At 49.7% G+C, this 27729-nt stretch overlaps 5 non-coding genes across 5 annotated transcripts; all 5 read left to right on the forward strand.

Annotated features, from left to right (window-relative positions):
* The first annotated feature begins 3818 nt into the window (after positions 1 to 3818).
* Positions 3819 to 3892, forward strand: Trnat-agu (transfer RNA threonine (anticodon AGU)). The gene has a single exon. It is a non-coding gene; the product is annotated as a tRNA-Thr (tRNA).
* A 17567-nt stretch (positions 3893 to 21459) lies between these two features.
* Trnat-agu (transfer RNA threonine (anticodon AGU)) lies at positions 21460 to 21533 on the forward strand. Its single transcript has one exon. It is a non-coding gene; the product is annotated as a tRNA-Thr (tRNA).
* A 1397-nt stretch (positions 21534 to 22930) lies between these two features.
* On the forward strand, positions 22931 to 23004 carry Trnat-agu (transfer RNA threonine (anticodon AGU)). Its single transcript has one exon. It is a non-coding gene; the product is annotated as a tRNA-Thr (tRNA).
* A 2856-nt stretch (positions 23005 to 25860) lies between these two features.
* Positions 25861 to 25934, forward strand: Trnat-agu (transfer RNA threonine (anticodon AGU)). The gene has a single exon. It is a non-coding gene; the product is annotated as a tRNA-Thr (tRNA).
* A 1396-nt stretch (positions 25935 to 27330) lies between these two features.
* On the forward strand, positions 27331 to 27404 carry Trnat-agu (transfer RNA threonine (anticodon AGU)). The gene has a single exon. It is a non-coding gene; the product is annotated as a tRNA-Thr (tRNA).
* Positions 27405 to 27729: the final 325 nt, after the last annotated feature.

Consider the following 27729-nt stretch of genomic DNA (forward strand, 5'->3'; position numbering starts at 1 on the left):
GAAACTTGTTGTGTCCCAGTGTTTTGCAGTTGGACGACAAGAGTTTTACACAGTAGCAAAGAGCGAGGCACTGAGTTGGCATGAACAATGGAGAGCACAATGGGGCTCGAGATGTGCTTGTTACCTCGGGTGCTGTGTGGTTGTGGACAAGGAGTGAAATGGACCAATTTGTGACCGCCCTTTCAATTTAAGACGTTCAAAACAGACGGAATTTGCATTCGTAATACCAGAGCATCGAAACTACTTGGAACTCTTGTGTATATGAACGTGTCCGCGCCTTTGTATTCTGGTACCTTCGCCGCTACAAACCAACCAACCATCGTGTCCGTGCACATCAGAGTCGCAAAGAATGGAGAATAGCCAGGCTTGGTCGTGTGTGTAGCTGTAGCTCAGTTGGCAGATCGTTCGCTTAGCGTGTGGAAGGTCTCGGGTTCAAGCCCCGGCTCCTCCATGTTTTGTGGTCAGTGCATGGTAAGTGTTGGTCGGGGCGAACATAAACGCACGCAAGAAGTTGCAAAACCAGCGTCACAGACTGATATGATGTATACTGTCATAAGGAGAGCAAGATGTAAGTGTGGGGACCGGCTGTTATCGTGGTGTCATCGAGTGCAGATCTGTCTTAGGTATCACGGCTTAACGTCATTGAAGTCTAGAGGTGGACAACACGTTAGTCTTACTCAGAGCGGTGTCTGAACTCTATTTTCGACGTTATGCGTGCCACTTTCATTGTGGCCAACTACGATTCGATACAGAATGCACGAAACCTGAAAGACACCCTCACTGATACATAGAGAGTAGTGTTTGTCTGCGGAATAATGGGAGTGCAAGGGTCTGTGATGTTGATATGACTGTATGTAGCACTACTAGTTATCGGGGGTTGGGCGTAGCTCAGATGGTAGAGCGCTCGCTTAGTGTGCGAGAGGTACTGGGATCGATACCCAGCGCCTCCAGAATTTTTAACACACCTACATGCGCACCTTGCCATGCAAGTGGAATAATTCCCAACCGGCAGTGGTGTGTAGGCAGATACAAGCGAACGATTAGCATCCACAATTGCGCCGATTTCACGTAAATCCCACTGCACGTTGCCATTCTTTGCGTGCAGTCGGCTGCTACTGGTGTTGCTGGTTGTGACTGCTGATAACAGATGCCGTAGCAATCAATTCATGGAGTGAGTTGTATGTTTTGCGATAGTCTGTCTCTGACAAGGAAGCACAGGTGATGTAGGTGCGAACACAGGAAGCTTGCAGCCCCTCGCTGCCTGCAGACACAGAGCAGCCACACTAGAAGAGCGGCCTAAGCCGTAGGCGAAATGTGCTCATTCGCTTTGGCGCGACGTCGAACTATAAATAAGGCTGTCACTAGCGTGAGCGTTGCGTGAGCGTCGTGTAAAGTCGGAAAAGTCATCTGCATGGGTGATTGCCAAGTTTGGGGAGCGTTTCGTAGTACGATCAGTGCAATGGGGACGCGGAAACTTGTTGTGTCCCAGTGTTTTGCAGTTGGACGACAAGAGTTTTACACAGTAGCAAAGAGCGAGGCACTGAGTTGGCATGAACAATGGAGAGCACAATGGGGCTCGAGATGTGTTTGTTACCTCAGGTGCTGTGTGGTTGTGGACAAGGAGTGAAATGGACCAATTTGTGACCGCCCTTTCAATTTAAGACGTTCAAAACAGACGGAATTTGCATTCGTAATACCAGAGCATCGAAACTACTTGGAACTCTTGTGTATATGAACGTGTCCGCGCCTTTGTATTCTGGTACCTTCGCCGCTACAAACCAACCAACCATCGTGTCCGTGCACATCAGAGTCGCAAAGAATGGAGAATAGCCAGGCTTGGTTGTGTGTGTAGCTGTAGCTCAGTTGGCAGATCGTTCGCTTAGCGTGTGGACGGTCTCGGGTTCACGCCCTGGCTCCTCCATGTTTCGTGGTCAGTGCATGGTATGTGTTAGTCGGGGCGAACATAAACGCACGCAAGAAGTTGCAAAACCAGCGTCACAGACTGATATGATGTATACTGTCATAAGGAGAGCAAGATGTAAGTGTGGGGACCGGCTGTTATCGTGGTGTCATCGAGTGCAGATCTGTCTTAGGTATCACGGCTTAACGTCATTGAAGTCTAGAGGTGGACAACACGTTAGTCTTACTCAGAGCGGTGTCTGAACTCTATTTTCGACGTTATGCGTGCCACTTTCATTGTGGCCAACTACGATTCGATACAGAATGCACGAAACCTGAAAGACACCCTCACTGATACATAGAGAGTAGTGTTTGTCTGCGGAATAATGGGAGTGCAAGGGTCTGTGACGTTGATATGACTGTATGTAGCACTACTAGTTATCGGGGGGGTGGGCGTAGCTCAGATGGTAGAGCGCTCGCTTAGTGTGCAAGAGGTACTGCGATCGATACCCAGCGCCTCCAGAATTTTTAACACACCTACATGCGCACCTTGCCATGCAAGTGGAATAATTCCCAACCGGCAGAGGTGTGTAGGCAGATACAAGCGAACGATTAGCATCCACAATTGCGCCGATTTCACGTAAATCCCACTGCACGTTGCCATTCTTTGCGTGCAGTCGGCTGCTACTGGTGTTGCTGATTGTGACTGCTGATAACAGATGCCGTAGCAATCAAATCATGGAGTGAGTTGTATGTTTTGCGATAGTCTGTCTCTGACAAGGAAGCACAGGTGATATAGGTGCGAACACAGGAAGCTTGCAGCCCCTCGCTGCCTGCAGACACAGAGCAGCCACACTAGAAGAGCGGCCTAAGCCGTAGGCGAAATGTGCTCATTCGCTTTGGCGCGACATCGAACTATAAATAAGGCTGTCACTAGCGTGAGCGTTGCGTGAGCGTCGTGTAAAGTCGGAAAAGTCATCTGCATGGGTGATTGCCAAGTTTGGGGAGCGTTTCGTAGTACGATCAGTGCAATGGGGACGCGGAAACTTGTTGTGTCCCAGTGTTTTGCAGTTGGACGACAAGAGTTTTACACAGTAGCAAAGAGCGAGGCACTGAGTTGGCATGAACAATGGAGAGCACAATGGGGCTCGAGATGTGCTTGTTACCTCGGGTGCTGTGTGGTTGTGGACAAGGAGTGAAATGGACCAATTTGTGACCGCCCTTTCAATTTAAGACGTTCAAAACAGACGGAATTTGCATTCGTAATACCAGAGCATCGAAACTACTTGGAACTCTTGTGTATATGAACGTGTCCGCGCCTTTGTATTCTGGTACCTTCGCCGCTACAAACCAACCAACCATCGTGTCCGTGCACATCAGAGTCGCAAAGAATGGAGAATAGCCAGGCTTGGTCGTGTGTGTAGCTGTAGCTCAGTTGGCAGATCGTTCGCTTAGCGTGTGGACGGTCTCGGGTTCAAGCCCCGGCTCCTCCATGTTTAGTGGTCAGTGCATGGTAAGTGTTGGTCGGGGCGAACATAAACGCACGCAAGAAGTTGCAAAACCAGCGTCACAGACTGATATGATGTATACTGTCATAAGGAGAGCAAGATGTAAGTGTGGGGACCGGCTGTTATCGTGGTGTCATCGAGTGCAGATCTGTCTTAGGTATCACGGCTTAACGTCATTGAAGTCTAGAGGTGGACAACACGTTAGTCTTACTCAGAGCGGTGTCTGAACTCTATTTTCGACGTTATGCGTGCCACTTTCATTGTGGCCAACTACGATTCGATACAGAATGCACGAAACCTGAAAGACACCCTCACTGATACATAGAGAGTAGTGTTTGTCTACGGAATAATGGGAGTGCAAGGGTCTGTGACGTTGATATGACTGTATGTAGCACTACTAGTTATCGGGGGGGTGGGCGTAGCTCAGATGGTAGAGCGCTCGCTTAGTGTGCGAGAGGTACTGGGATCGATACCCAGCGCCTCCAGAATTTTTAACACACCTACATGCGCACCTTGCCATGCAAGTGGAATAATTCCCAACCGGCAGAGGTGTGTAGGCAGATACAAGCGAACGATTAGCATCCACAATTGCGCCGATTTCACGTAAATCCCACTGCACGTTGCCATTCTTTGCGTGCAGTCGGCTGCTACTGGTGTTGCTGGTTGTGACTGCTGATAACAGATGCCGTAGCAATCAATTCATGGAGTGAGTTGTATGTTTTGCGATAGTCTGTCTCTGACAAGGAAGCACAGGTGATATAGGTGCGAACACAGGAAGCTTGCAGCCCCTCGCTGCCTGCAGACACAGAGCAGCCACACTAGAAGAGCGGCCTAAGCCGTAGGCGAAATGTGCTCATTCGCTTTGGCGCGACGTCGAACTATAAATAAGGCTGTCACTAGCGTGAGCGTTGCGTGAGCGTCGTGTAAAGTCGGAAAAGTCATCTGCATGGGTGATTGCCAAGTTTGGGGAGCGTTTCGTAGTACGATCAGTGCAATGGGGACGCGGAAACTTGTTGTGTCCCAGTGTTTTGCAGTTGGACGACAAGAGTTTTACACAGTAGCAAAGAGCGAGGCACTGAGTTGGCATGAACAATGGAGAGCACAATGGGGCTCGAGATGTGCTTGTTACCTCGGGTGCTGTGTGGTTGTGGACAAGGAGTGAAATGGACCAATTTGTGACCGCCCTTTCAATTTAAGACGTTCAAAACAGACGGAATTTGCATTCGTAATACCAGAGCATCGAAACTACTTGGAACTCTTGTGTATATGAACGTGTCCGCGCCTTTGTATTCTGGTACCTTCGCCGCTACAAACCAACCAACCATCGTGTCCGTGCACATCAGAGTCGCAAAGAATGGAGAATAGCCAGGCTTGGTCGTGTGTGTAGCTGTAGCTCAGTTGGCAGATCGTTCGCTTAGCGTGTGGACGGTCTCGGGTTCAAGCCCCGGCTCCTCCATGTTTTGTGGTCAGTGCATGGTAAGTGTTGGTCGGGGCGAACATAAACGCACGCAAGAAGTTGCAAAACCAGCGTCACAGACTGATATGATGTATACTGTCATAAGGAGAGCAAGATGTAAGTGTGGGGACCGGCTGTTATCGTGGTGTCATCGAGTGCAGATCTGTCTTAGGTATCACGGCTTAACGTCATTGAAGTCTAGAGGTGGACAACACGTTAGTCTTACTCAGAGCGGTGTCTGAACTCTATTTTCGACGTTATGCGTGCCACTTTCATTGTGGCCAACTACGATTCGATACAGAATGCACGAAACCTGAAAGACACCCTCACTGATACATAGAGAGTAGTGTTTGTCTGCGGAATAATGGGAGTGCAAGGGTCTGTGACGTTGATATGACTGTATGTAGCACTACTAGTTATCGGGGGTTGGGCGTAGCTCAGATGGTAGAGCGCTCGCTTAGTGTGCGAGAGGTACTGGGATCGATACCCAGCGCCTCCAGAATTTTTAACACACCTACATGCGCACCTTGCCATGCAAGTGGAATAATTCCCAACCGGCAGTGGTGTGTAGGCAGATACAAGCGAACGATTAGCATCCACAATTGCGCCGATTTCACGTAAATCCCACTGCACGTTGCCATTCTTTGCGTGCAGTCGGCTGCTACTGGTGTTGCTGGTTGTGACTGCTGATAACAGATGCCGTAGCAATCAATTCATGGAGTGAGTTGTATGTTTTGCGATAGTCTGTCTCTGACAAGGAAGCACAGGTGATATAGGTGCGAACACAGGAAGCTTGCAGCCCCTCGCTGCCTGCAGACACAGAGCAGCCACACTAGAAGAGCGGCCTAAGCCGTAGGCGAAATGTGCTCATTCGCTTTGGCGCGACGTCGAACTATAAATAAGGCTGTCACTAGCGTGAGCGTTGCGTGAGCGTCGTGTAAAGTCGGAAAAGTCATCTGCATGGGTGATTGCCAAGTTTGGGGAGCGTTTCGTAGTACGATCAGTGCAATGGGGACGCGGAAACTTGTTGTGTCCCAGTGTTTTGCAGTTGGACGACAAGAGTTTTACACAGTAGCAAAGAGCGAGGCACTGAGTTGGCATGAACAATGGAGAGCACAATGGGGCTCGAGATGTGCTTGTTACCTCGGGTGCTGTGTGGTTGTGGACAAGGAGTGAAATGGACCAATTTGTGACCGCCCTTTCAATTTAAGACGTTCAAAACAGACGGAATTTGCATTCGTAATACCAGAGCATCGAAACTACTTGGAACTCTTGTGTATATGAACGTGTCCGCGCCTTTGTATTCTGGTACCTTCGCCGCTACAAACCAACCAACCATCGTGTCCGTGCACATCAGAGTCGCAAAGAATGGAGAATAGCCAGGCTTGGTCGTGTGTGTAGCTGTAGCTCAGTTGGCAGATCGTTCGCTTAGCGTGTGGACGGTCTCGGGTTCAAGCCCCGGCTCCTCCATGTTTAGTGGTCAGTGCATGGTAAGTGTTGGTCGGGGCGAACATAAACGCACGCAAGAAGTTGCAAAACCAGCGTCACAGACTGATATGATGTATACTGTCATAAGGAGAGCAAGATGTAAGTGTGGGGACCGGCTGTTATCGTGGTGTCATCGAGTGCAGATCTGTCTTAGGTATCACGGCTTAACGTCATTGAAGTCTAGAGGTGGACAACACGTTAGTCTTACTCAGAGCGGTGTCTGAACTCTATTTTCGACGTTATGCGTGCCACTTTCATTGTGGCCAACTACGATTCGATACAGAATGCACGAAACCTGAAAGACACCCTCACTGATACATAGAGAGTAGTGTTTGTCTGCGGAATAATGGGAGTGCAAGGGTCTGTGACGTTGATATGACTGTATGTAGCACTACTAGTTATCGGGGGTTGGGCGTAGCTCAGACGGTAGAGCGCTCGCTTAGTGTGCGAGAGGTACTGGGATCGATACCCAGCGCCTCCAGAATTTTTAACACACCTACATGCGCACCTTGCCATGCAAGTGGAATAATTCCCAACCGGCAGAGGTGTGTAGGCAGATACAAGCGAACGATTAGCATCCACAATTGCGCCGATTTCACGTAAATCCCACTGCACGTTGCCATTCTTTGCGTGCAGTCGGCTGCTACTGGTGTTGCTGGTTGTGACTGGTGATAACAGATGCCGTAGCAATCAATTCATGGAGTGAGTTGTATGTTTTGCGATAGTCTGTCTCTGACAAGGAAGCACAGGTGATATAGGTGCGAACACAGGAAGCTTGCAGCCCCTCGCTGCCTGCAGACACAGAGCAGCCACACTAGAAGAGCGGCCTAAGCCGTAGGCGAAATGTGCTCATTCGCTTTGGCGCGACGTCGAACTATAAATAAGGCTGTCACTAGCGTGAGCGTTGCGTGAGCGTCGTGTAAAGTCGGAAAAGTCATCTGCATGGGTGATTGCCAAGTTTGGGGAGCGTTTCGTAGTACGATCAGTGCAATGGGGACGCGGAAACTTGTTGTGTCCCAGTGTTTTGCAGTTGGACGACAAGAGTTTTACACAGTAGCAAAGAGCGAGGCACTGAGTTGGCATGAACAATGGAGAGCACAATGGGGCTCGAGATGTGCTTGTTACCTCGGGTGCTGTGTGGTTGTGGACAAGGAGTGAAATGGACCAATTTGTGACCGCCCTTTCAATTTAAGACGTTCAAAACAGACGGAATTTGCATTCGTAATACCAGAGCATCGAAACTACTTGGAACTCTTGTGTATATGAACGTGTCCGCGCCTTTGTATTCTGGTACCTTCGCCGCTACAAACCAACCAACCATCGTGTCCGTGCACATCAGAGTCGCAAAGAATGGAGAATAGCCAGGCTTGGTCGTGTGTGTAGCTGTAGCTCAGTTGGCAGATCGTTCGCTTAGCGTGTGGACGGTCTCGGGTTCAAGCCCCGGCTCCTCCATGTTTTGTGGTCAGTGCATGGTAAGTGTTGGTCGGGGCGAACATAAACGCACGCAAGAAGTTGCAAAACCAGCGTCACAGACTGATATGATGTATACTGTCATAAGGAGAGCAAGATGTAAGTGTGGGGACCGGCTGTTATCGTGGTGTCATCGAGTGCAGATCTGTCTTAGGTATCACGGCTTAACGTCATTGAAGTCTAGAGGTGGACAACACGTTAGTCTTACTCAGAGCGGTGTCTGAACTCTATTTTCGACGTTATGCGTGCCACTTTCATTGTGGCCAACTACGATTCGATACAGAATGCACGAAACCTGAAAGACACCCTCACTGATACATAGAGAGTAGTGTTTGTCTGCGGAATAATGGGAGTGCAAGGGTCTGTGACGTTGATATGACTGTATGTAGCACTACTAGTTATCGGGGGTTGGGCGTAGCTCAGATGGTAGAGCGCTCGCTTAGTGTGCGAGAGGTACTGGGATCGATACCCAGCGCCTCCAGAATTTTTAACACACCTACATGCGCACCTTGCCATGCAAGTGGAATAATTCCCAACCGGCAGTGGTGTGTAGGCAGATACAAGCGAACGATTAGCATCCACAATTGCGCCGATTTCACGTAAATCCCACTGCACGTTGCCATTCTTTGCGTGCAGTCGGCTGCTACTGGTGTTGCTGGTTGTGACTGCTGATAACAGATGCCGTAGCAATCAATTCATGGAGTGAGTTGTATGTTTTGCGATAGTCTGTCTCTGACAAGGAAGCACAGGTGATATAGGTGCGAACACAGGAAGCTTGCAGCCCCTCGCTGCCTGCAGACACAGAGCAGCCACACTAGAAGAGCGGCCTAAGCCGTAGGCGAAATGTGCTCATTCGCTTTGGCGCGACGTCGAACTATAAATAAGGCTGTCACTAGCGTGAGCGTTGCGTGAGCGTCGTGTAAAGTCGGAAAAGTCATCTGCATGGGTGATTGCCAAGTTTGGGGAGCGTTTCGTAGTACGATCAGTGCAATGGGGACGCGGAAACTTGTTGTGTCCCAGTGTTTTGCAGTTGGACGACAAGAGTTTTACACAGTAGCAAAGAGCGAGGCACTGAGTTGGCATGAACAATGGAGAGCACAATGGGGCTCGAGATGTGCTTGTTACCTCGGGTGCTGTGTGGTTGTGGACAAGGAGTGAAATGGACCAATTTGTGACCGCCCTTTCAATTTAAGACGTTCAAAACAGACGGAATTTGCATTCGTAATACCAGAGCATCGAAACTACTTGGAACTCTTGTGTATATGAACGTGTCCGCGCCTTTGTATTCTGGTACCTTCGCCGCTACAAACCAACCAACCATCGTGTCCGTGCACATCAGAGTCGCAAAGAATGGAGAATAGCCAGGCTTGGTCGTGTGTGTAGCTGTAGCTCAGTTGGCAGATCGTTCGCTTAGCGTGTGGACGGTCTCGGGTTCAAGCCCCGGCTCCTCCATGTTTAGTGGTCAGTGCATGGTAAGTGTTGGTCGGGGCGAACATAAACGCACGCAAGAAGTTGCAAAACCAGCGTCACAGACTGATATGATGTATACTGTCATAAGGAGAGCAAGATGTAAGTGTGGGGACCGGCTGTTATCGTGGTGTCATCGAGTGCAGATCTGTCTTAGGTATCACGGCTTAACGTCATTGAAGTCTAGAGGTGGACAACACGTTAGTCTTACTCAGAGCGGTGTCTGAACTCTATTTTCGACGTTATGCGTGCCACTTTCATTGTGGCCAACTACGATTCGATACAGAATGCACGAAACCTGAAAGACACCCTCACTGATACATAGAGAGTAGTGTTTGTCTGCGGAATAATGGGAGTGCAAGGGTCTGTGACGTTGATATGACTGTATGTAGCACTACTAGTTATCGGGGGTTGGGCGTAGCTCAGACGGTAGAGCGCTCGCTTAGTGTGCGAGAGGTACTGGGATCGATACCCAGCGCCTCCAGAATTTTTAACACACCTACATGCGCACCTTGCCATGCAAGTGGAATAATTCCCAACCGGCAGAGGTGTGTAGGCAGATACAAGCGAACGATTAGCATCCACAATTGCGCCGATTTCACGTAAATCCCACTGCACGTTGCCATTCTTTGCGTGCAGTCGGCTGCTACTGGTGTTGCTGGTTGTGACTGGTGATAACAGATGCCGTAGCAATCAATTCATGGAGTGAGTTGTATGTTTTGCGATAGTCTGTCTCTGACAAGGAAGCACAGGTGATATAGGTGCGAACACAGGAAGCTTGCAGCCCCTCGCTGCCTGCAGACACAGAGCAGCCACACTAGAAGAGCGGCCTAAGCCGTAGGCGAAATGTGCTCATTCGCTTTGGCGCGACGTCGAACTATAAATAAGGCTGTCACTAGCGTGAGCGTTGCGTGAGCGTCGTGTAAAGTCGGAAAAGTCATCTGCATGGGTGATTGCCAAGTTTGGGGAGCGTTTCGTAGTACGATCAGTGCAATGGGGACGCGGAAACTTGTTGTGTCCCAGTGTTTTGCAGTTGGACGACAAGAGTTTTACACAGTAGCAAAGAGCGAGGCACTGAGTTGGCATGAACAATGGAGAGCACAATGGGGCTCGAGATGTGCTTGTTACCTCGGGTGCTGTGTGGTTGTGGACAAGGAGTGAAATGGACCAATTTGTGACCGCCCTTTCAATTTAAGACGTTCAAAACAGACGGAATTTGCATTCGTAATACCAGAGCATCGAAACTACTTGGAACTCTTGTGTATATGAACGTGTCCGCGCCTTTGTATTCTGGTACCTTCGCCGCTACAAACCAACCAACCATCGTGTCCGTGCACATCAGAGTCGCAAAGAATGGAGAATAGCCAGGCTTGGTCGTGTGTGTAGCTGTAGCTCAGTTGGCAGATCGTTCGCTTAGCGTGTGGACGGTCTCGGGTTCAAGCCCCGGCTCCTCCATGTTTAGTGGTCAGTGCATGGTAAGTGTTGGTCGGGGCGAACATAAACGCACGCAAGAAGTTGCAAAACCAGCGTCACAGACTGATATGATGTATACTGTCATAAGGAGAGCAAGATGTAAGTGTGGGGACCGGCTGTTATCGTGGTGTCATCGAGTGCAGATCTGTCTTAGGTATCACGGCTTAACGTCATTGAAGTCTAGAGGTGGACAACACGTTAGTCTTACTCAGAGCGGTGTCTGAACTCTATTTTCGACGTTATGCGTGCCACTTTCATTGTGGCCAACTACGATTCGATACAGAATGCACGAAACCTGAAAGACACCCTCACTGATACATAGAGAGTAGTGTTTGTCTGCGGAATAATGGGAGTGCAAGGGTCTGTGACGTTGATATGACTGTATGTAGCACTACTAGTTATCGGGGGTTGGGCGTAGCTCAGATGGTAGAGCGCTCGCTTAGTGTGCGAGAGGTACTGGGATCGATACCCAGCGCCTCCAGAATTTTTAACACACCTACATGCGCACCTTGCCATGCAAGTGGAATAATTCCCAACCGGCAGTGGTGTGTAGGCAGATACAAGCGAACGATTAGCATCCACAATTGCGCCGATTTCACGTAAATCCCACTGCACGTTGCCATTCTTTGCGTGCAGTCGGCTGCTACTGGTGTTGCTGGTTGTGACTGGTGATAACAGATGCCGTAGCAATCAATTCATGGAGTGAGTTGTATGTTTTGCGATAGTCTGTCTCTGACAAGGAAGCACAGGTGATATAGGTGCGAACACAGGAAGCTTGCAGCCCCTCGCTGCCTGCAGACACAGAGCAGCCACACTAGAAGAGCGGCCTAAGCCGTAGGCGAAATGTGCTCATTCGCTTTGGCGCGACGTCGAACTATAAATAAGGCTGTCACTAGCGTGAGCGTTGCGTGAGCGTCGTGTAAAGTCGGAAAAGTCATCTGCATGGGTGATTGCCAAGTTTGGGGAGCGTTTCGTAGTACGATCAGTGCAATGGGGACGCGGAAACTTGTTGTGTCCCAGTGTTTTGCAGTTGGACGACAAGAGTTTTACACAGTAGCAAAGAGCGAGGCACTGAGTTGGCATGAACAATGGAGAGCACAATGGGGCTCGAGATGTGCTTGTTACCTCGGGTGCTGTGTGGTTGTGGACAAGGAGTGAAATGGACCAATTTGTGACCGCCCTTTCAATTTAAGACGTTCAAAACAGACGGAATTTGCATTCGTAATACCAGAGCATCGAAACTACTTGGAACTCTTGTGTATATGAACGTGTCCGCGCCTTTGTATTCTGGTACCTTCGCCGCTACAAACCAACCAACCATCGTGTCCGTGCACATCAGAGTCGCAAAGAATGGAGAATAGCCAGGCTTGGTCGTGTGTGTAGCTGTAGCTCAGTTGGCAGATCGTTCGCTTAGCGTGTGGACGGTCTCGGGTTCAAGCCCCGGCTCCTCCATGTTTAGTGGTCAGTGCATGGTAAGTGTTGGTCGGGGCGAACATAAACGCACGCAAGAAGTTGCAAAACCAGCGTCACAGACTGATATGATGTATACTGTCATAAGGAGAGCAAGATGTAAGTGTGGGGACCGGCTGTTATCGTGGTGTCATCGAGTGCAGATCTGTCTTAGGTATCACGGCTTAACGTCATTGAAGTCTAGAGGTGGACAACACGTTAGTCTTACTCAGAGCGGTGTCTGAACTCTATTTTCGACGTTATGCGTGCCACTTTCATTGTGGCCAACTACGATTCGATACAGAATGCACGAAACCTGAAAGACACCCTCACTGATACATAGAGAGTAGTGTTTGTCTGCGGAATAATGGGAGTGCAAGGGTCTGTGACGTTGATATGACTGTATGTAGCACTACTAGTTATCGGGGGTTGGGCGTAGCTCAGACGGTAGAGCGCTCGCTTAGTGTGCGAGAGGTACTGGGATCGATACCCAGCGCCTCCAGAATTTTTAACACACCTACATGCGCACCTTGCCATGCAAGTGGAATAATTCCCAACCGGCAGAGGTGTGTAGGCAGATACAAGCGAACGATTAGCATCCACAATTGCGCCGATTTCACGTAAATCCCACTGCACGTTGCCATTCTTTGCGTGCAGTCGGCTGCTACTGGTGTTGCTGGTTGTGACTGGTGATAACAGATGCCGTAGCAATCAATTCATGGAGTGAGTTGTATGTTTTGCGATAGTCTGTCTCTGACAAGGAAGCACAGGTGATATAGGTGCGAACACAGGAAGCTTGCAGCCCCTCGCTGCCTGCAGACACAGAGCAGCCACACTAGAAGAGCGGCCTAAGCCGTAGGCGAAATGTGCTCATTCGCTTTGGCGCGACGTCGAACTATAAATAAGGCTGTCACTAGCGTGAGCGTTGCGTGAGCGTCGTGTAAAGTCGGAAAAGTCATCTGCATGGGTGATTGCCAAGTTTGGGGAGCGTTTCGTAGTACGATCAGTGCAATGGGGACGCGGAAACTTGTTGTGTCCCAGTGTTTTGCAGTTGGACGACAAGAGTTTTACACAGTAGCAAAGAGCGAGGCACTGAGTTGGCATGAACAATGGAGAGCACAATGGGGCTCGAGATGTGCTTGTTACCTCGGGTGCTGTGTGGTTGTGGACAAGGAGTGAAATGGACCAATTTGTGACCGCCCTTTCAATTTAAGACGTTCAAAACAGACGGAATTTGCATTCGTAATACCAGAGCATCGAAACTACTTGGAACTCTTGTGTATATGAACGTGTCCGCGCCTTTGTATTCTGGTACCTTCGCCGCTACAAACCAACCAACCATCGTGTCCGTGCACATCAGAGTCGCAAAGAATGGAGAATAGCCAGGCTTGGTCGTGTGTGTAGCTGTAGCTCAGTTGGCAGATCGTTCGCTTAGCGTGTGGACGGTCTCGGGTTCAAGCCCCGGCTCCTCCATGTTTAGTGGTCAGTGCATGGTAAGTGTTGGTCGGGGCGAACATAAACGCACGCAAGAAGTTGCAAAACCAGCGTCACAGACTGATATGATGTATACTGTCATAAGGAGAGCAAGATGTAAGTGTGGGGACCGGCTGTTATCGTGGTGTCATCGAGTGCAGATCTGTCTTAGGTATCACGGCTTAACGTCATTGAAGTCTAGAGGTGGACAACACGTTAGTCTTACTCAGAGCGATGTCTGAACTCTATTTTCGACGTTATGCGTGCCACTTTCATTGTGGCCAACTACGATTCGATACAGAATGCACGAAACCTGAAAGACACCCTCACTGATACATAGAGAGTAGTGTTTGTCTGCGGAATAATGGGAGTGCAAGGGTCTGTGACGTTGATATGACTGTATGTAGCACTACTAGTTATCGGGGGTTGGGCGTAGCTCAGATGGTAGAGCGCTCGCTTAGTGTGCGAGAGGTACTGGGATCGATACCCAGCGCCTCCAGAATTTTTAACACACCTACATGCGCACCTTGCCATGCAAGTGGAATAATTCCCAACCGGCAGTGGTGTGTAGGCAGATACAAGCGAACGATTAGCATCCACAATTGCGCCGATTTCACGTAAATCCCACTGCACGTTGCCATTCTTTGCGTGCAGTCGGCTGCTACTGGTGTTGCTGGTTGTGACTGCTGATAACAGATGCCGTAGCAATCAATTCATGGAGTGAGTTGTATGTTTTGCGATAGTCTGTCTCTGACAAGGAAGCACAGGTGATATAGGTGCGAACACAGGAAGCTTGCAGCCCCTCGCTGCCTGCAGACACAGAGCAGCCACACTAGAAGAGCGGCCTAAGCCGTAGGCGAAATGTGCTCATTCGCTTTGGCGCGACGTCGAACTATAAATAAGGCTGTCACTAGCGTGAGCGTTGCGTGAGCGTCGTGTAAAGTCGGAAAAGTCATCTGCATGGGTGATTGCCAAGTTTGGGGAGCGTTTCGTAGTACGATCAGTGCAATGGGGACGCGGAAACTTGTTGTGTCCCAGTGTTTTGCAGTTGGACGACAAGAGTTTTACACAGTAGCAAAGAGCGAGGCACTGAGTTGGCATGAACAATGGAGAGCACAATGGGGCTCGAGATGTGCTTGTTACCTCGGGTGCTGTGTGGTTGTGGACAAGGAGTGAAATGGACCAATTTGTGACCGCCCTTTCAATTTAAGACGTTCAAAACAGACGGAATTTGCATTCGTAATACCAGAGCATCGAAACTACTTGGAACTCTTGTGTATATGAACGTGTCCGCGCCTTTGTATTCTGGTACCTTCGCCGCTACAAACCAACCAACCATCGTGTCCGTGCACATCAGAGTCGCAAAGAATGGAGAATAGCCAGGCTTGGTCGTGTGTGTAGCTGTAGCTCAGTTGGCAGATCGTTCGCTTAGCGTGTGGACGGTCTCGGGTTCAAGCCCCGGCTCCTCCATGTTTAGTGGTCAGTGCATGGTAAGTGTTGGTCGGGGCGAACATAAACGCACGCAAGAAGTTGCAAAACCAGCGTCACAGACTGATATGATGTATACTGTCATAAGGAGAGCAAGATGTAAGTGTGGGGACCGGCTGTTATCGTGGTGTCATCGAGTGCAGATCTGTCTTAGGTATCACGGCTTAACGTCATTGAAGTCTAGAGGTGGACAACACGTTAGTCTTACTCAGAGCGGTGTCTGAACTCTATTTTCGACGTTATGCGTGCCACTTTCATTGTGGCCAACTACGATTCGATACAGAATGCACGAAACCTGAAAGACACCCTCACTGATACATAGAGAGTAGTGTTTGTCTGCGGAATAATGGGAGTGCAAGGGTCTGTGACGTTGATATGACTGTATGTAGCACTACTAGTTATCGGGGGTTGGGCGTAGCTCAGACGGTAGAGCGCTCGCTTAGTGTGCGAGAGGTACTGGGATCGATACCCAGCGCCTCCAGAATTTTTAACACACCTACATGCGCACCTTGCCATGCAAGTGGAATAATTCCCAACCGGCAGAGGTGTGTAGGCAGATACAAGCGAACGATTAGCATCCACAATTGCGCCGATTTCACGTAAATCCCACTGCACGTTGCCATTCTTTGCGTGCAGTCGGCTGCTACTGGTGTTGCTGGTTGTGACTGGTGATAACAGATGCCGTAGCAATCAATTCATGGAGTGAGTTGTATGTTTTGCGATAGTCTGTCTCTGACAAGGAAGCACAGGTGATATAGGTGCGAACACAGGAAGCTTGCAGCCCCTCGCTGCCTGCAGACACAGAGCAGCCACACTAGAAGAGCGGCCTAAGCCGTAGGCGAAATGTGCTCATTCGCTTTGGCGCGACGTCGAACTATAAATAAGGCTGTCACTAGCGTGAGCGTTGCGTGAGCGTCGTGTAAAGTCGGAAAAGTCATCTGCATGGGTGATTGCCAAGTTTGGGGAGCGTTTCGTAGTACGATCAGTGCAATGGGGACGCGGAAACTTGTTGTGTCCCAGTGTTTTGCAGTTGGACGACAAGAGTTTTACACAGTAGCAAAGAGCGAGGCACTGAGTTGGCATGAACAATGGAGAGCACAATGGGGCTCGAGATGTGCTTGTTACCTCGGGTGCTGTGTGGTTGTGGACAAGGAGTGAAATGGACCAATTTGTGACCGCCCTTTCAATTTAAGACGTTCAAAACAGACGGAATTTGCATTCGTAATACCAGAGCATCGAAACTACTTGGAACTCTTGTGTATATGAACGTGTCCGCGCCTTTGTATTCTGGTACCTTCGCCGCTACAAACCAACCAACCATCGTGTCCGTGCACATCAGAGTCGCAAAGAATGGAGAATAGCCAGGCTTGGTCGTGTGTGTAGCTGTAGCTCAGTTGGCAGATCGTTCGCTTAGCGTGTGGACGGTCTCGGGTTCAAGCCCCGGCTCCTCCATGTTTAGTGGTCAGTGCATGGTAAGTGTTGGTCGGGGCGAACATAAACGCACGCAAGAAGTTGCAAAACCAGCGTCACAGACTGATATGATGTATACTGTCATAAGGAGAGCAAGATGTAAGTGTGGGGACCGGCTGTTATCGTGGTGTCATCGAGTGCAGATCTGTCTTAGGTATCACGGCTTAACGTCATTGAAGTCTAGAGGTGGACAACACGTTAGTCTTACTCAGAGCGATGTCTGAACTCTATTTTCGACGTTATGCGTGCCACTTTCATTGTGGCCAACTACGATTCGATACAGAATGCACGAAACCTGAAAGACACCCTCACTGATACATAGAGAGTAGTGTTTGTCTGCGGAATAATGGGAGTGCAAGGGTCTGTGACGTTGATATGACTGTATGTAGCACTACTAGTTATCGGGGGTTGGGCGTAGCTCAGATGGTAGAGCGCTCGCTTAGTGTGCGAGAGGTACTGGGATCGATACCCAGCGCCTCCAGAATTTTTAACACACCTACATGCGCACCTTGCCATGCAAGTGGAATAATTCCCAACCGGCAGTGGTGTGTAGGCAGATACAAGCGAACGATTAGCATCCACAATTGCGCCGATTTCACGTAAATCCCACTGCACGTTGCCATTCTTTGCGTGCAGTCGGCTGCTACTGGTGTTGCTGGTTGTGACTGCTGATAACAGATGCCGTAGCAATCAATTCATGGAGTGAGTTGTATGTTTTGCGATAGTCTGTCTCTGACAAGGAAGCACAGGTGATATAGGTGCGAACACAGGAAGCTTGCAGCCCCTCGCTGCCTGCAGACACAGAGCAGCCACACTAGAAGAGCGGCCTAAGCCGTAGGCGAAATGTGCTCATTCGCTTTGGCGCGACGTCGAACTATAAATAAGGCTGTCACTAGCGTGAGCGTTGCGTGAGCGTCGTGTAAAGTCGGAAAAGTCATCTGCATGGGTGATTGCCAAGTTTGGGGAGCGTTTCGTAGTACGATCAGTGCAATGGGGACGCGGAAACTTGTTGTGTCCCAGTGTTTTGCAGTTGGACGACAAGAGTTTTACACAGTAGCAAAGAGCGAGGCACTGAGTTGGCATGAACAATGGAGAGCACAATGGGGCTCGAGATGTGCTTGTTACCTCGGGTGCTGTGTGGTTGTGGACAAGGAGTGAAATGGACCAATTTGTGACCGCCCTTTCAATTTAAGACGTTCAAAACAGACGGAATTTGCATTCGTAATACCAGAGCATCGAAACTACTTGGAACTCTTGTGTATATGAACGTGTCCGCGCCTTTGTATTCTGGTACCTTCGCCGCTACAAACCAACCAACCATCGTGTCCGTGCACATCAGAGTCGCAAAGAATGGAGAATAGCCAGGCTTGGTCGTGTGTGTAGCTGTAGCTCAGTTGGCAGATCGTTCGCTTAGCGTGTGGACGGTCTCGGGTTCAAGCCCCGGCTCCTCCATGTTTAGTGGTCAGTGCATGGTAAGTGTTGGTCGGGGCGAACATAAACGCACGCAAGAAGTTGCAAAACCAGCGTCACAGACTGATATGATGTATACTGTCATAAGGAGAGCAAGATGTAAGTGTGGGGACCGGCTGTTATCGTGGTGTCATCGAGTGCAGATCTGTCTTAGGTATCACGGCTTAACGTCATTGAAGTCTAGAGGTGGACAACACGTTAGTCTTACTCAGAGCGATGTCTGAACTCTATTTTCGACGTTATGCGTGCCACTTTCATTGTGGCCAACTACGATTCGATACAGAATGCACGAAACCTGAAAGACACCCTCACTGATACATAGAGAGTAGTGTTTGTCTGCGGAATAATGGGAGTGCAAGGGTCTGTGACGTTGATATGACTGTATGTAGCACTACTAGTTATCGGGGGTTGGGCGTAGCTCAGATGGTAGAGCGCTCGCTTAGTGTGCGAGAGGTACTGGGATCGATACCCAGCGCCTCCAGAATTTTTAACACACCTACATGCGCACCTTGCCATGCAAGTGGAATAATTCCCAACCGGCAGTGGTGTGTAGGCAGATACAAGCGAACGATTAGCATCCACAATTGCGCCGATTTCACGTAAATCCCACTGCACGTTGCCATTCTTTGCGTGCAGTCGGCTGCTACTGGTGTTGCTGGTTGTGACTGCTGATAACAGATGCCGTAGCAATCAATTCATGGAGTGAGTTGTATGTTTTGCGATAGTCTGTCTCTGACAAGGAAGCACAGGTGATATAGGTGCGAACACAGGAAGCTTGCAGCCCCTCGCTGCCTGCAGACACAGAGCAGCCACACTAGAAGAGCGGCCTAAGCCGTAGGCGAAATGTGCTCATTCGCTTTGGCGCGACGTCGAACTATAAATAAGGCTGTCACTAGCGTGAGCGTTGCGTGAGCGTCGTGTAAAGTCGGAAAAGTCATCTGCATGGGTGATTGCCAAGTTTGGGGAGCGTTTCGTAGTACGATCAGTGCAATGGGGACGCGGAAACTTGTTGTGTCCCAGTGTTTTGCAGTTGGACGACAAGAGTTTTACACAGTAGCAAAGAGCGAGGCACTGAGTTGGCATGAACAATGGAGAGCACAATGGGGCTCGAGATGTGCTTGTTACCTCGGGTGCTGTGTGGTTGTGGACAAGGAGTGAAATGGACCAATTTGTGACCGCCCTTTCAATTTAAGACGTTCAAAACAGACGGAATTTGCATTCGTAATACCAGAGCATCGAAACTACTTGGAACTCTTGTGTATATGAACGTGTCCGCGCCTTTGTATTCTGGTACCTTCGCCGCTACAAACCAACCAACCATCGTGTCCGTGCACATCAGAGTCGCAAAGAATGGAGAATAGCCAGGCTTGGTCGTGTGTGTAGCTGTAGCTCAGTTGGCAGATCGTTCGCTTAGCGTGTGGACGGTCTCGGGTTCAAGCCCCGGCTCCTCCATGTTTAGTGGTCAGTGCATGGTAAGTGTTGGTCGGGGCGAACATAAACGCACGCAAGAAGTTGCAAAACCAGCGTCACAGACTGATATGATGTATACTGTCATAAGGAGAGCAAGATGTAAGTGTGGGGACCGGCTGTTATCGTGGTGTCATCGAGTGCAGATCTGTCTTAGGTATCACGGCTTAACGTCATTGAAGTCTAGAGGTGGACAACACGTTAGTCTTACTCAGAGCGGTGTCTGAACTCTATTTTCGACGTTATGCGTGCCACTTTCATTGTGGCCAACTACGATTCGATACAGAATGCACGAAACCTGAAAGACACCCTCACTGATACATAGAGAGTAGTGTTTGTCTGCGGAATAATGGGAGTGCAAGGGTCTGTGACGTTGATATGACTGTATGTAGCACTACTAGTTATCGGGGGTTGGGCGTAGCTCAGATGGTAGAGCGCTCGCTTAGTGTGCGAGAGGTACTGGGATCGATACCCAGCGCCTCCAGAATTTTTAACACACCTACATGCGCACCTTGCCATGCAAGTGGAATAATTCCCAACCGGCAGTGGTGTGTAGGCAGATACAAGCGAACGATTAGCATCCACAATTGCGCCGATTTCACGTAAATCCCACTGCACGTTGCCATTCTTTGCGTGCAGTCGGCTGCTACTGGTGTTGCTGGTTGTGACTGCTGATAACAGATGCCGTAGCAATCAATTCATGGAGTGAGTTGTATGTTTTGCGATAGTCTGTCTCTGACAAGGAAGCACAGGTGATATAGGTGCGAACACAGGAAGCTTGCAGCCCCTCGCTGCCTGCAGACACAGAGCAGCCACACTAGAAGAGCGGCCTAAGCCGTAGGCGAAATGTGCTCATTCGCTTTGGCGCGACGTCGAACTATAAATAAGGCTGTCACTAGCGTGAGCGTTGCGTGAGCGTCGTGTAAAGTCGGAAAAGTCATCTGCATGGGTGATTGCCAAGTTTGGGGAGCGTTTCGTAGTACGATCAGTGCAATGGGGACGCGGAAACTTGTTGTGTCCCAGTGTTTTGCAGTTGGACGACAAGAGTTTTACACAGTAGCAAAGAGCGAGGCACTGAGTTGGCATGAACAATGGAGAGCACAATGGGGCTCGAGATGTGCTTGTTACCTCGGGTGCTGTGTGGTTGTGGACAAGGAGTGAAATGGACCAATTTGTGACCGCCCTTTCAATTTAATACGTTCAAAACAGACGGAATTTGCATTCGTAATACCAGAGCATCGAAACTACTTGGAACTCTTGTGTATATGAACGTGTCCGCGCCTTTGTATTCTGGTACCTTCGCCGCTACAAACCAACCAACCATCGTGTCCGTGCACATCAGAGTCGCAAAGAATGGAGAATAGCCAGGCTTGGTCGTGTGTGTAGCTGTAGCTCAGTTGGCAGATCGTTCGCTTAGCGTGTGGACGGTCTCGGGTTCAAGCCCCGGCTCCTCCATGTTTAGTGGTCAGTGCATGGTAAGTGTTGGTCGGGGCGAACATAAACGCACGCAAGAAGTTGCAAAACCAGCGTCACAGACTGATATGATGTATACTGTCATAAGGAGAGCAAGATGTAAGTGTGGGGACCGGCTGTTATCGTGGTGTCATCGAGTGCAGATCTGTCTTAGGTATCACGGCTTAACGTCATTGAAGTCTAGAGGTGGACAACACGTTAGTCTTACTCAGAGCGGTGTCTGAACTCTATTTTCGACGTTATGCGTGCCACTTTCATTGTGGCCAACTACGATTCGATACAGAATGCACGAAACCTGAAAGACACCCTCACTGATACATAGAGAGTAGTGTTTGTCTGCGGAATAATGGGAGTGCAAGGGTCTGTGACGTTGATATGACTGTATGTAGCACTACTAGTTATCGGGGGGGTGGGCGTAGCTCAGATGGTAGAGCGCTCGCTTAGTGTGCGAGAGGTACTGGGATCGATACCCAGCGCCTCCAGAATTTTTAACACACCTACATGCGCACCTTGCCATGCAAGTGGAATAATTCCCAACCGGCAGAGGTGTGTAGGCAGATACAAGCGAACGATTAGCATCCACAATTGCGCCGATTTCACGTAAATCCCACTGCACGTTGCCATTCTTTGCGTGCAGTCGGCTGCTACTGGTGTTGCTGGTTGTGACTGCTGATAACAGATGCCGTAGCAATCAATTCATGGAGTGAGTTGTATGTTTTGCGATAGTCTGTCTCTGACAAGGAAGCACAGGTGATGTAGGTGCGAACACAGGAAGCTTGCAGCCCCCCGCTGCCTGCAGACACAGAGCAGCCACACTAGAAGAGCGGCCTAAGCCGTAGGCGAAATGTGCTCATTCGCTTTGGCGCGACGTCGAACTATAAATAAGGCTGTCACTAGCGTGAGCGTTGCGTGAGCGTCGTGTAAAGTCGGAAAAGTCATCTGCATGGGTGATTGCCAAGTTTGGGGAGCGTTTCGTAGTACGATCAGTGCAATGGGGACGCGGAAACTTGTTGTGTCCCAGTGTTTTGCAGTTGGACGACAAGAGTTTTACACAGTAGCAAAGAGCGAGGCACTGAGTTGGCATGAACAATGGAGAGCACAATGGGGCTCGAGATGTGCTTGTTACCTCAGGTGCTGTGTGGTTGTGGACAAGGAGTGAAATGGACCAATTTGTGACCGCCCTTTCAATTTAAGACGTTCAAAACAGACGGAATTTGCATTCGTAATACCAGAGCATCGAAACTACTTGGAACTCTTGTGTATATGAACGTGTCCGCGCCTTTGTATTCTGGTACCTTCGCCGCTACAAACCAACCAACCATCGTGTCCGTGCACATCAGAGTCGCAAAGAATGGAGAATAGCCAGGCTTGGTCGTGTGTGTAGCTGTAGCTCAGTTGGCAGATCGTTCGCTTAGCGTGTGGACGGTCTCGGGTTCAAGCCCTGGCTCCTCCATGTTTCGTGGTCAGTGCATGGTATGTGTTGGTCGGGGCGAACATAAACGCACGCAAGAAGTTGCAAAACCAGCGTCACAGACTGATATGATGTATACTGTCATAAGGAGAGCAAGATGTAAGTGTGGGGACCGGCTGTTATCGTGGTGTCATCGAGTGCAGATCTGTCTTAGGTATCACGGCTTAACGTCATTGAAGTCTAGAGGTGGACAACACGTTAGTCTTACTCAGAGCGGTGTCTGAACTCTATTTTCGACGTCATGCGTGCCACTTTCATTGTGGCCAACTACGATTCGATACAGAATGCACGAAACCTGAAAGACACCCTCACTGATACATAGAGAGTAGTGTTTGTCTGCGGAATAATGGGAGTGCAAGGGTCTGTGACGTTGATATGACTGTATGTAGCACTACTAGTTATCGGGGGGGTGGGCGTAGCTCAGATGGTAGAGCGCTCGCTTAGTGTGCGAGAGGTACTGGGATCGATACCCAGCGCCTCCAGAATTTTTAACACACCTGCATGCGCACCTTGCCATGCAAGTGGAATAATTCCCAACCGGCAGAGGTGTGTAGGCAGATACAAGCGAACGATTAGCATCCACAATTGCGCCGATTTCACGTAAATCCCACTGCACGTTGCCATTCTTTGCGTGCAGTCGGCTGCTACTGGTGTTGCTGATTGTGACTGCTGATAACAGATGCCGTAGCAATCAATTCATGGAGTGAGTTGTATGTTTTGCGATAGTCTGTCTCTGACAAGGAAGCACAGGTGATATAGGTGCGAACACAGGAAGCTTGCAGCCCCTCGCTGCCTGCAGACACAGAGCAGCCACACTAGAAGAGCGGCCTAAGCCGTAGGCGAAATGTGCTCATTCGCTTTGGCGCGACGTCGAACTATAAATAAGGCTGTCACTAGCGTGAGCGTCGTGTAAAGTCGGAAAAGTCATCTGCATGGGTGATTGCCAAGTTTGGGGAGCGTTTCGTAGTACGATCAGTGCAATGGGGACGCGGAAACTTGTTGTGTCCCAGTGTTTTGCAGTTGGACGACAAGAGTTTTACACAGTAGCAAAGAGCGAGGCACTGAGTTGGCATGAACAATGGAGAGCACAATGGGGCTCGAGATGTGCTTGTTACCTCAGGTGCTGTGTGGTTGTGGACAAGGAGTGAAATGGACCAATTTGTGACCGCCCTTTCAATTTAAGACGTTCAAAACAGACGGAATTTGCATTCGTAATACCAGAGCATCGAAACTACTTGGAACACTTGTGTATATGAACGTGTCCGCGCCTTTGTATTCTGGTACCTTCGCCGCTACAAACCAACCAACCATCGTGTCCGTGCACATCAGAGTCGCAAAGAATGGAGAATAGCCAGGCTTGGTCGTGTGTGTAGCTGTAGCTCAGTTGGCAGATCGTTCGCTTAGCGTGTGGACGGTCTCGGGTTCAGGCCCCGGCTCCTCCATGTTTTGTGGTCAGTGCATGGTAAGTGTTGGTCGGGGCGAACATAAACGCACGCAAGAAGTTGCAAAACCAGCGTCACAGACTGATATGATGTATACTGTCATAAGGAGAGCAAGATGTAAGTGTGGGGGCCGGCTGTTATCGTGGTGTCATCGAGTGCAGATCTGTCTTAGGTATCACGGCTTAACGTCATTGAAGTCTAGAGGTGGACAACACGTTAGTCTTACTCAGAGCGGTGTCTGAACTCTATTTTCGACGTTATGCGTGCCACTTTCATTGTGGCCAACTACGATTCGATACAGAATGCACGAAACCTGAAAGACACCCTCACTGATACATAGAGAGTAGTGTTTGTCTGCGGAATAATGGGAGTGCAAGGGTCTGTGACGTTGATATGACTGTATGTAGCACTACTAGTTATCGGGGGGGTGGGCGTAGCTCTGATGGTAGAGCGCTCGCTTAGTGTGCGAGAGGTACTGGGATCGATACCCAGCGCCTGCAGAATTTTTAACACACCTACATGCGCACCTTGCCATGCAAGTGGAATAATTCCCAACCGGCAGAGGTGTGTAGGCAGATACAAGCGAACGATTAGCATCCACAATTGCGCCGATTTCACGTAAATCCCACTGCACGTTGCCATTCTTTGCGTGCAGTCGGCTGCTACTGGTGTTGCTGGTTGTGACTGCTGATAACAGATGCCGTAGCAATCAATTCATGGAGTGAGTTGTATGTTTTGCGATAGTCTGTCTCTGACAAGGAAGCACAGGTGATATAGGTGCGAACACAGGAAGCTTGCAGCCCCTCGCTGCCTGCAGACACAGAGCAGCCACACTAGAAGAGCGGCCTAAGCCGTAGGCGAAATGTGCTCATTCGCTTTGGCGCGACGTCGAACTATAAATAAGGCTGTCACTAGCGTGAGCGTTGCGTGAGCGTCGTGTGAAGTCGGAAAAGTCATCTGCATGGGTGATTGCCAAGTTTGGGGAGCGTTTCGTAGTACGATCAGTGCAATGGGGACGCGGAAACTTGTTGTGTCCAGTGTTTTGCAGTTGGACGACAAGAGTTTTACACAGTAGCAAAGAGCGAGGCACTGAGTTGGCATGAACAATGGAGAGCACAATGGGGCTCGAGATGTGCTTGTTACCTCGGGTGCTGTGTGGTTGTGGACAAGGAGTGAAATGGACCAATTTGTGACCGCCCTTTCAATTTAAGACGTTCAAAACAGACGGAATTTGCATTCGTAATACGAGAGCATCGAAACTACTTGGAACTCTTGTGTATATGAACGTGTCCGCGCCTTTGTATTCTGGTACCTTCGCCGCTACAAACCAACCAACCATCGTGTCCGCGCACATCAGAGCCGCAAAGAATGGAGAATAGCCAGGCTTGGTCGTGTGTGTAGCTGTAGCTCAGTTGGCAGATCGTTCGCTTAGCGTGTGGACGGTCTCGGGTTCAAGCCCTGGCTCCTCCATGTTTCGTGGTCAGTGCATGGTATGTGTTGGTCGGGGCGAACATAAACGCACGCAAGAAGTTGCAAAACCAGCGTCACAGACTGATATGATGTATACTGTCATAAGGAGAGCAAGATGTAAGTGTGGGGACCGGCTGTTATCGTGGTGTCATCGAGTGCAGATCTGTCTTAGGTATCACGGCTTAACGTCATTGAAGTCTAGAGGTGGACAACACGTTAGTCTTACTCAGAGCGGTGTCTGAACTCTATTTTCGACGTTATGCGTGCCACTTTCATTGTGGCCAACTACGATTCGATACAGAATGCACGAAACCTGAAAGACACCCTCACTGATACATAGAGAGTAGTGTTTGTCTGCGGAATAATGGGAGTGCAAGGGTCTGTGACGTTGATATGACTGTATGTAGCACTACTAGTTATCGGGGGGGTGGGCGTAGCTCAGATGGTAGAGCGCTCGCTTAGTGTGCGAGAGGTACTGGGATCGATACCCAGCGCCTCCAGAATTTTTAACACACCTGCATGCGCACCTTGCCATGCAAGTGGAATAATTCCCAACCGGCAGAGGTGTGTAGGCAGATACAAGCGAACGATTAGCATCCACAATTGCGCCGATTTCACGTAAATCCCACTGCACGTTGCCATTCTTTGCGTGCAGTCGGCTGCTACTGGTGTTGCTGATTGTGACTGCTGATAACAGATGCCGTAGCAATCAATTCATGGAGTGAGTTGTATGTTTTGCGATAGTCTGTCTCTGACAAGGAAGCACAGGTGATATAGGTGCGAACACAGGAAGCTTGCAGCCCCTCGCTGCCTGCAGACACAGAGCAGCCACACTAGAAGAGCGGCCTAAGCCGTAGGCGAAATGTGCTCATTCGCTTTGGCGCGACGTCGAACTATAAATAAGGCTGTCACTAGCGTGAGCGTTGCGTGAGCGTCGTGTAAAGTCGGAAAAGTCATCTGCATGGGTGATTGCCAAGTTTGGGGAGCGTTTCGTAGTACGATCAGTGCAATGGGGACGCGGAAACTTGTTGTGTCCAGTGTTTTGCAGTTGGACGACAAGAGTTTTACACAGTAGCAAAGAGCGAGGCACTGAGTTGGCATGAACAATGGAGAGCACAATGGGGCTCGAGATGTGCTTGTTACCTCGGGTGCTGTGTGGTTGTGGACAAGGAGTGAAATGGACCAATTTGTGACCGCCCTTTCAATTTAAGACGTTCAAAACAGACGGAATTTGCATTCGTAATACCAGAGCATCGAAACTACTTGGAACTCTTGTGTATATGAACGTGTCCGCGCCTTTGTATTCTGGTACCTTCGCCGCTACAAACCAACCAACCATCGTGTCCGTGCACATCAGAGTCGCAAAGAATGGAGAATAGCCAGGCTTGGTCGTGTGTGTAGCTGTAGCTCAGTTGGCAGATCGTTCGCTTAGCGTGTGGACGGTCTCGGGTTCAAGCCCTGGCTCCTCCATGTTTCGTGGTCAGTGCATGGTATGTGTTGGTCGGGGCGAACATAAACGCACGCAAGAAGTTGCAAAACCAGCGTCACAGACTGATATGATGTATACTGTCATAAGGAGAGCAAGATGTAAGTGTGGGGACCGGCTGTTATCGTGGTGTCATCGAGTGCAGATCTGTCTTAGGTATCACGGCTTAACGTCATTGAAGTCTAGAGGTGGACAACACGTTAGTCTTACTCAGAGCGGTGTCTGAACTCTATTTTCGACGTTATGCGTGCCACTTTCATTGTGGCCAACTACGATTCGATACAGAATGCACGAAACCTGAAAGACACCCTCACTGATACATAGAGAGTAGTGTTTGTCTGCGGAATAATGGGAGTGCAAGGGTCTGTGACGTTGATATGACTGTATGTAGCACTACTAGTTATCGGGGGGGTGGGCGTAGCTCAGATGGTAGAGCGCTCGCTTAGTGTGCGAGAGGTACTGGGATCGATACCCAGCGCCTCCAGAATTTTTAACACACCTGCATGCGCACCTTGCCATGCAAGTGGAATAATTCCCAACCGGCAGAGGTGTGTAGGCAGATACAAGCGAACGATTAGCATCCACAATTGCGCCGATTTCACGTAAATCCCACTGCACGTTGCCATTCTTTGCGTGCAGTCGGCTGCTACTGGTGTTGCTGATTGTGACTGCTGATAACAGATGCCGTAACAATCAATTCATGGAGTGAGTTGTATGTTTTGCGATAGTCTGTCTCTGACAAGGAAGCACAGGTGATATAGGTGCGAACACAGGAAGCTTGCAGCCCCTCGCTGCCTGCAGACACAGAG

The sequence above is a fragment of the Schistocerca gregaria genome, unplaced genomic scaffold (assembly GCF_023897955.1).
Source record: "Schistocerca gregaria isolate iqSchGreg1 unplaced genomic scaffold, iqSchGreg1.2 ptg000451l, whole genome shotgun sequence".
In the NCBI taxonomy this organism is placed as follows: domain Eukaryota; kingdom Metazoa; phylum Arthropoda; class Insecta; order Orthoptera; family Acrididae; genus Schistocerca; species Schistocerca gregaria.